The sequence below is a fragment of the Canis lupus genome, chromosome 32, assembly GCF_011100685.1.
Source record: "Canis lupus familiaris isolate Mischka breed German Shepherd chromosome 32, alternate assembly UU_Cfam_GSD_1.0, whole genome shotgun sequence".
NCBI classification, from domain to species: domain Eukaryota; kingdom Metazoa; phylum Chordata; class Mammalia; order Carnivora; family Canidae; genus Canis; species Canis lupus.
Genome location: NC_049253.1, coordinates 22,975,144 through 22,984,901, shown reverse-complemented (window position 1 = coordinate 22,984,901; position 9,758 = coordinate 22,975,144).

The following is a 9,758-nucleotide window of genomic DNA, read 5'->3' as shown; positions in this document are numbered from 1 at the left end:
ACTAAAGACTGGATCAGACAAGAATCATCAATGGACAATGTATCCAGGGAAAAGTTTTGGTGAAAAGCACATCATTTGCATGCTCTTAAAGTGTCTCTCCATAGATTGCTTATTAGCTTCAAGGGAAAAGTGATATTTATACAGTGGAGAAACCAAATAACACATTGACTGGGTGATCTAAATTAACATCAAGAGGAGTATATGGACATTGTGTGCATTCAGATGAGATATCCTGAGAAAGCCATAATATCACCTATGTAGTATTCTGAACAAAAATATACAATGAAAATCTAAACATAAAATGATATCAGATACATGTTAAATGAGGAACAAATTTTCCTAAGGAAAAAAAAGATGGGCTATTGTAGTCTTCAAAAATGTTCAAGGTGTAAAAGACAGAGTATAGATATGTTCTGTATTTAAAAAGACTACAAAGACATGACAGCTAAATACAATACCACCTTCTAGAGTGGACCCTTACCTAGAGTGGAAAAAGGTATTAGAGCAGCTCTTAAAATTGAAATTATAAGGATAATAGATTTGACAAAGGTATTCTATCAATCTTAAATTACTAAAGTTGTTAACTGAACTGCAGTTATATAAGAGAATATCCTATTAAGAAATATCTGGGGCACCTGGGTAGCTTGGTTGGTTGAGTGTCCAACTCTTGATTTCAGCTAGGATCATGATCTCGGGGTCATGGGATCAAGCCTCATGTAGGGCTCTACCCTCAGTGTGGAATCTGGTTGTCCTTCTCCCTCCCCTTTTGCCCCTCCCCCCAAATAAATTAATCTTCAAAAAAAAAGAACTATCCACTGAAATATTAAGGGGTAAAGGACCAAGATATATGTAGCTACCCTGAAGTGATTCAAAAAAATATATGTATGCATATGCAGTGAGAGAGAGAGAGAGAGAGAGAGAGAATTGAGCCAATGATAAATCAAGTGAGGTAAAACAGATAGTAAGTGAATCTGTGTAGTGAATATCAGGACATTATTTGAACTACACTTATTCTTTTTTTTAAAAAAAATATTTATTCATTAGAGACAGAGGGATACAAAGACAGAGCATGAGCAGAGGGAGAGGGAAAGGGAGAAGAAGCAGACTCTCCACTGAGCCAGGAGCCTGACGTGGGGCTCTATCCCAGGACTGGGAGACCATCCCAGGACCCCACGATTAACACTTGAGCCAAAGGCAGATGCTTAATTATCTAAGCCACCCAGGCACCCCGAATTATACTTATTCATACAACTTTTCTAAAATTCTGAAATTATTTCCAAATAAAACGTTAAAAATAAAAAAAAAAAAAACAGCTCTGTGAATGAAGCAGCATGTAACAAGAAGAAAAACATTGCTGTTTCCCACTGGCAGACACCCCAGCATGTAATGGAGTATGCCCAAAGCCATTATGCAGAAAACTAGGAATTATTGTGTGTTCACATCTCAGGTGAACTTGACTCTGATTCATGTAGTAGGCAGTCTTGGTAGTTAACTAAACTGCCTTCCAATCAAAGGCAGTGTAGTACAGGTCATGGGATTGAGTTAACTGTAAAAAGCCTCGTTCTTAAGTCCCTAGGTGATACCTGACACACTCAAGCACTAACTTTGTAGGCTTGGGTACAGAAGATAAGCAAAAAGTCACACAGTGGTTCCTTTGCATTTGGCCCAGTAGCCAAGTTTAAAAGGACAAACAGGCTGTACTGCATAGAAGGTGAAATGCTTAAATGTCAGAGAAGCATTGTTAGGACCTATTTGTATGCACAGAAACTATCATGTGTTCCAAAAAGAAGAGAGTACATTTCACGAAGGGAAATGAGAATAAAAGACTGTATCCTGTTTTACCATTCCCAGAAGACTTAGAAAAAAATCTTTTAACAATTTAAATGTTGTTGACTTTACTGACCTATGCATTGTAGCAGTCTCAAAACCAAGGGAAAATATACAAAGTGTTTACCTATTTCTCATCTGGGGGCAAAATAAGGGAGCCAATCAGTTTTAGTCTTCACTTGTAAAGGGGGGCATCTACTTTCTAATCCATTTTAGTACATCACTAAGAGCTATAAATCTTGACAGATTCTTTTGCCCTATGTGCTCTCCACTAAAGGCTTTTAGGAAAGCCTGGTAAAAGATTTGTTTCACCTAAAAGACATGACAAATAAAGTTTTGGTTTGTTTTGGTTATGGTGGTGGTGGTGGTGGGTTTTGTGCCCTGACAAGATGATTTTTTTCTCTTTATTTTTTATTTCATCTTTTAAAAGTATATTTCCTGTTCAGATGGAATTATTTAGCTAAAATTATAGGTCAAGTAAGTTGATTATTTATTACACAGTGATGAAGAATTGATTCTTTAAATTTTCTCAAGAAACCGAGATAGGATGAGATTGAGCAGCTGTTCAAACTGCAGTGGAATTAGCAAGGAAAAAATGTGAATGACCAAGTACAAGAAAGAGGACAAAGAATGCTGGCACTTAGCGGAGGGGAGTTCTCTGGCTCGCTTGGATGGGGCAGCTCGGCACCACCACACAATCAGAGGGGCCCCTCTGTTACCACTTCTGAAGTACTCCCTCACGTTATAAAGAGCTCTGTTCAAAATGACAGGTTCTTTCTGTACCATCTTTTGATATTTGTTACGTTTTGTTATGAGTAAGAAGATGGCAGTTTGGTTAGTTCAGTGAAACAGAGATGGAAGGAAGATGCCAGAAAAGCCAAGGTCTTGCGATGCTTGGGTGGCTCAGTGGTTGAGTGGCTGCCTCTGATCAGGGTGTGATCCTGGAGTCCTTGGATCGAGTCCCACTCAGGCTCCCTGCATGGAGCCTGCTTCTCCTCCCTCTGCCTGTGTCTCTGCCTCTGTCTGTGTGTCTCTCATGAATAAGTGAATAAAATCTTAAAAAAAAAAAAAAAAAGGAAAGCCAAAGTCTTAAATTGCAATCCTCTATTATAACGGAGGGAAGGGGGGCATGCCCTAGGGCAAATCATTTCATTTCTTTAGGATTGTTACCTCTTATTTAAAACTTGTGAAATATAAAGAATTAAATTGTTGGAAGAGTTGAAAAATTTTACATATGTTTTAATAAGTTTATTAATAATAATTTAATTAACAAATAATAAATAATTGTATATATACATAATTGTTGTATAATTAATGATTTAATAAGTTTACTGTTAATAAGTTTTAATAATAGGTAAATCCTGAGAAAAATGGATCTCAGAACTCCCACCTTTTTTTTTAAGATTTTATTTTTTTTATTTGAGAGAGAGAGAGAGCATGAGCTCGGGGAAACAACAGAGGGAGAGGGAAAAGCAGACTCCCACTGAGCAGGGAGCCAGCAGCAGAGATCAATCCCAGGACCCTGAGATCATGCCCAGAGCCATAGGCAGATGCTTAACCCACTGAGCCATGCAGGCACCCAGAACCCCCACCTTTGTAGCTACATTTTGTTGCTTCAAGAAGTCCCAGTTTCTTAGTTTGTAGAATAATGATAATACAAATACCTGCTTCATATGTTTCTGAAAAGACTAATGACGTAGGGCCTGATCAATACTAAGTGTTAACTGATATTAGTATTGACATTTTCAATTACAATTATATGAAGATCATTCTGTGGACTGCCCATCAGTCAAGGTGATGGATCTTCTCACTCTACTTGAACTGTCCTTTCAAGACCCATTGTCCCATTATTATGTCCTTATTTTCTCCAGTTGCTATTGGGGGATTATAAATTTACGTGTCTAGTTCTTCCTACCAGGATAACATCTGTTTCAACTCTGGACTGTACAATAGAGCCCAGCCTGCACTAAACCCAGAACTTGCTAACATTTATTAGGCACTAATCAGTGCCAGGCCCTGCTGTAAGCACCTAACCTGTATTGTCTCTTTCACACATGATGTTATCTAATTCTACTTCTCTGGGGCAGAGATTACAGCATGATCTTAATTTTACAGATGAGGAAATTGAGAAGTTGAAAACATCATGAAAGTCACCCAGTAATAGTTAGAGCCAGTGATTTGACACCAGGCTGTCTTTCCAGAGAAATTACACCACTATCTATCTATCTTAGGGAATGTGCATTATATATAATAACACATAGACATGTTCCTATTCTTCTTAGGTAAATGGTAAGATCATGGACATATGCTGGAGCTCCTGGGTGGCTCAGTGGTTGAGCTTCTGCCTTTGCATGATCCTGGGGTCCTGGGATTAAGTCCCGTTTCAGGCTTCCTGCAGGGAGCCTTATTTATTTATTCATGAGAGTCACAGAGAGAGGCAGAATGTACACAGGCAGAGGGAGAAGCAGGCTCCATGCAGGGAGCCCGACGTGGGCCTTGATCCCGGGACTCCAGGATCACACCTTGGGCTGAAGTCGGCGCTAAACTGCTAAGCGACCTGGGCTGCCCTAAAATCTTTATTTTTTTTTTTAAAAAGGATGTATGTTATATCCAATAAACCAAGTGAAACCAGCTGGGGCATATGTTTGTACCTTATTCTAAGAAGAGTAAAGCAAAAGGATGCTCTTCTCATTAGATTTAGTATGGAGTAATTCTTAATTATAAAAGAGAAAATTGAAACCCAAGGATGAAGCTACCTCCCTAAGATCACTCACTGATTCAAGCTAAGCATCCCCTGGTCCAGGGATTCTCAAAACTCTAACATGCAACGGAATTACAAAGACGGCTTGTTAAAACACAAATGTGGAAACCTCATTCTCAGAGTTTCTTATTCAGTGTATTTAGAATATTTGCATTTCTACTAAGTTCCTCATAATCTCGGTCTAGAGACCACACTGAGAATCTAGTCAAAGCTCAACTTATAGTTGTATATTTGTGCCTCCATAATTCTTTGGCTTGTTACCTGAAGTCATACAACATCTGTAAATGGTTTTTTACACACAGTCCTGCATCCCTGTGTCACAGATACCTAACTATAATTTCCATTCACAAATTTAAGAAATGACATTTCAGCATCATCTCCAGCTGTACGACAGAAGCATTTTCCATGTGTCCATCAATATGATAGAATGATTAAAGTTCTCCCTGACATCAAGAAGAATAAAGTCTGATAGGCATACATGAGTTTGCCCTTTTGAATTCCCAGATTTCGTGAGAAAACAGATAAAATTGCACCGTGAACATTATATGCATTATACATTACATGGCTGAGCATTATTCTGAATAAAAGCAATGAAGCACTTATGGCAGAAAAAATATTTTTGAGCTGTAAATGACTTTTAGCCCCACTTACTTTTTTCTGCTGTTCCCTTTCTCCGTCCAGGCAAATGGTGTGCTCTCAATTCCCTTCTGTTTCTAAGGAGATATTGGGTCGTGATGATAAAATAGTTACTAATCCATCTTACTGCTTTGATCGCCTAAAATCAAATCCCTTGAGACAATGTAAGATCCCTCCAAGGCAAAATAGAGTAGACTTTCTCCCAAGACTTTAAGATTTCCCATGAGAGGATGAAGCATAAGAGAAGGTTATGAGTGCAGAGAATGTAGTCAACGGTATTGTTGTATAGCGTTGTATGGTGACAGAGGGGAGATAAGACTTGTTGAATCAATCCCTATGTGGTACACCTGAAACTAATGCAACATCGTCTGGGAACTATACTTCAACTTAAAAGAGGGGTGGGGAGGGATGGAGATTATGAGGGCAGTGGTCTGTGGGTGGTGGTGTGAAGCACCCTGCACTCTGTGCCTGGCTAGATCCCTGTGAAGCCAGAGAAGAAATGCTGCACAAAGCATTTAGGAAGATAGGCCACAAAGAGCTTCATAGATTTTCACGCTCATGCAGTTTAAAGTACCAGAAGCAATTTGCACATTACAAAGCATAAAGGAAAGTGATGGAGAACGTCGCCCAGTTTGACAGGGGCTGTAACATGAGAAACAAGGAATGTCTAAGTGGTTAGCAACCTATATAGGGGAATGAGAGGATGCCTTCAACACAGGTGATTCCTTGGTCAGATGCACACTACTCCAATGCCCTGCACTCTGTGATCCCATCCATCTTAAGTGCATCCCCCTCAAGGCAACAGGGCACGACAGGCTGACCAAGAATAATTGCCCAGAGCCATAGAAATTAATTTGCACAATTGTATCTGGGAACTGAAAATTTAGTCCAATAACAACTTCAACGGGAAAGCCTAAGCCCTTTTACTTAATAAGGAAAACAAGGTAGTGTTTACCACCTGGGGGAGGGGGAGCAGTTAGGAATTTCAGAAAATACTTCAAGGAGCCAGCATATTACTAGAAGCCAAAAATAGTTTAAACTATAGAGGAAACTCTACTAGATGAATGGCAATAGCAGTATCAGATACAGGTTTTCCTTCTGCATGTCAAAAAGTCTTTTTCCCATTTACATCAACATTTAAATCTTAGAAAACGACAGAGACATTCTGAGTGGTAATTTTAAAAATAGAGTCTCTCTGATGTTATTTACTACTCGTCTCCATTTTTCTTATATTTGCTACCAGGACAATACCAGGGTGTAATTAGCGCTACATGTAGAGAATAATATATCCCAAGATTGACTATAAAGTCATATCAGGTTTTTAACATTTTTATTATTAAGGGCAGGGATCCAAATTCTTTGTCAGGGTGATGGTTAATCCTTGCACAAAATAATATAGTCCATTTAATCTTTCCATTTTTAAAGGCATTGAATTTTCTTTACCACAAAATGCCATCCGTATTTAGCTGTCCCTTCTGGGGTACAAAGTCTTCCTCTCTAACTTTTCAGCTAATGACTGTCTTCTCCTTGCTGATTGGCGGAGTGAAAATACAGCTACTGTCAGGGCTCCCTACCCTCCAGGTAGACATCTTGGAAACACTGATAGAACTGATAACAGGCCATTTTCTAGGGACTTAAAAGCTACTCAAGAAATGAACAAGGTCCATTAGACTTTCTGTCATGCACATGATGGAAAAAAATATCCCACCATAAGATCCACTCAATTGTCCTGCTGTGACAGCAGTAGCTATTGTGTGCGAAGTTTGGGGAAGGTGGCTCCACCTTGGTGTTTATGCTCTGCTGGCCAGTGGAAGGCTCAGGTACGGCATCCTAACAGAAGGGGCTTTGTGATAGGCTATCAGTGACAAACAAGAACGACAACGTGCAGCACAGTGGTTCGACAAGAAGGAGAAGCTCAACAAAAGGAGAATGACCTCCTTCAGTCTCCCATTTCAGTCTGACATTTAGTTCCTCACACAAAGCTCAGCTTGGTGTGTTGGTGTCCAAATCACATTTGAACCTTGTACAGCGTGATGAGAGTCCAGCTGAGAGATCTTAAGTGGATTTCTTTTCTCTGTAGCCTGCTTTCAACTGCTTTTAAACCTACAGATGTCTGGCAGAGCTGCCCAAACTAAGAAGTTGAGAAAAAGAAACATGGAAAGTATGTTCCCAGATTAATGTTTTGTTTTCACACATGTGGAGTACATCTGTGTTTGTGTGTGTGTGTGTGTGTGTGTTACATATGCCCTGCAGACCATTCTCTGATATACAGATAAATAAGAGTATAATAGATAAGCTTCCTTTTTTTTCTTATAAAAAGGATTGCTTTTTCAGGGGGGTTGGGTGGTTCAGTTGGTTGAGAATCCGACTCTTGATCTTGACTCATGTCTTGATCTTACAGTTGTGAGTTGGGAGTCCCACACTGGACTCCAAGCTGCGTGTGGAGCCTACTTAAAAAAAAAAAAAAGAAAAAAAAGGAATGATTTTTCATGAAGAGCTGTATATATTCTCAATTCAATAAATCTTTATTGAACACCTACTACTCAATATTATACTGCCTCTTGATGGAAGAAACAAATGCAAAGATAACCAATATATGGTGTGGTAATTTGCTCTCTGTAAGGAAACTGAGACACATAGCAAAATAATTATAAAGCATAATACATTGTTAACAATGCCATGTTTCCTATCAAGGCACTTCCAAACTTTTCCCATATTTCTTAACTGGCTAATTCTACTTCTCATCTTCTTGCTTCTGACATATGACATTACCTGTTACCTGAGAAAATCCAACATGAGAAAAGTCACTTCACCTGTCATTATATAGAAGTTGCTTTATTTTTATTATGATTTTTTAAATTTATTCATGAAAGACACAGAGAGGGAGGCAGAGACATAGGCAGAGGGAGAAGCAGGCTTCCCGCAGGAGCCTAATGTGGGACTCGATGGCCAGAATCTCGGGATCACACCCTGAGCCAAAGACAGACGTTCAACCACTGAGCCACCCATGCATCCCTAGAAGTTGTTTTTAAAAAAGCTAAAAATGTGTCAAAGAAGCAGCATAGGTACCTGTTCAAAAGGATCTAATAGGAGCACCTGGGTGGCTCAGTTGGTTAGCCGTCTGCATTTGGCTCAGGTCCTGATCCTGGGGTTCCTGGGATCAAGTCCTGTGTCAGGCTCCCTCAGCAGGGAATCTGCTTCTCTCTCTCCCTCTGCCCATCCCCACCACTTATTCTCTCTCTCTCTCTCTCTCTCTCTCTAAATAAAGCAATACAATTTAAAAAAAAGAAAAAAACTAACAGAACCTAATGGAGATTTGGGCAAGTCCTCAGTTTTAAAGTTAAAGCTTGAATTCGATGCTACACCAACATGAGATCAGTCTTTTGTGTTCTTTTTAAATTTTCTCATCACTTATTCAGACTTTTACTTTATTTTTAGATTCTCTTGAAAGAGCAAATAAAGCAAGCAAGCATGTTGTGGTCATACTCTTGACACCAGTTTCTGTGCTACCATGTAATAATGTGTCTCATTTAATCCTCATCACACTTTCTGAGACCAGTGCTATGATATTCATGCAATGGGGGACATAGAAGCTCAGCAAGATCTCCCAGCTAGGTAGGTCTTGAACCCATGTGTGTCTGAATGTCGTGTTCTCTCTCTAGCACACTGACACTCTGCCTATCTGGTGCCTTCCATTATACATGGGACAGGAAAGGAGTCAGAAAGGAAGGAAGCTGTTGTGAATTACATCAAGTATTTCACACCATTATACTTAACACAGGTTCAAGCCTTCCTTTTTGAAAAGCAATCCTTAGGAAGTAATCAATCTGCTATCCTATATCAATCCTTACTTTTACTGACTAATTTTATTTTTTAAAATGTATAGACTTTTTAAGGTACAGTTGTAGATTTATAGAATAATTGGGTAGATAATACACAACATTCTTTAGAGCAATTCTCCATCCTCCAAACCCCCCTCCACACACACAACCTCCTTTACTTTTAACATCTTGCATTAATGGGGTTGATTTGTTAAAACTGATGAGCCAATACTAGTACATTACTATCACTGTTATTTTCTATAGTCCATAATTTACATAGGAGTTTTCTCTTGATGTTGTGCAGTTCTGCAGGTTTTAACAAGTGAATAATAACATGTATCCATCATTACAATGCCATACAGAATAGTGTCACCACAGTAGAAGTTTCCTGTGCTTCACCTACTCATTCCTTCCTCCCCTGGGTCCCCTATTCTCATCCCCCAGCAACCACTGATGGTTTCACTGTCTCTACAGTTGGTCTTTTCCAAAATGTTGTACAGTTGGAATCATGTGGTATGTAGCCTTTTCAAAGTGACTTCTTCCACTAAGCAATATACTTTTAAGGTTCCTCCAAGTCTTTTCATGGCTTGATAGCACATTCCTTTTTATTATCTAAATATCAATTCTTTCAACACAAAATTGTGGCATCTGTAACACATCAGACCCTGTGATGGGCACTAAGGATATAAAGATGAATAGCACACAACTCCTAC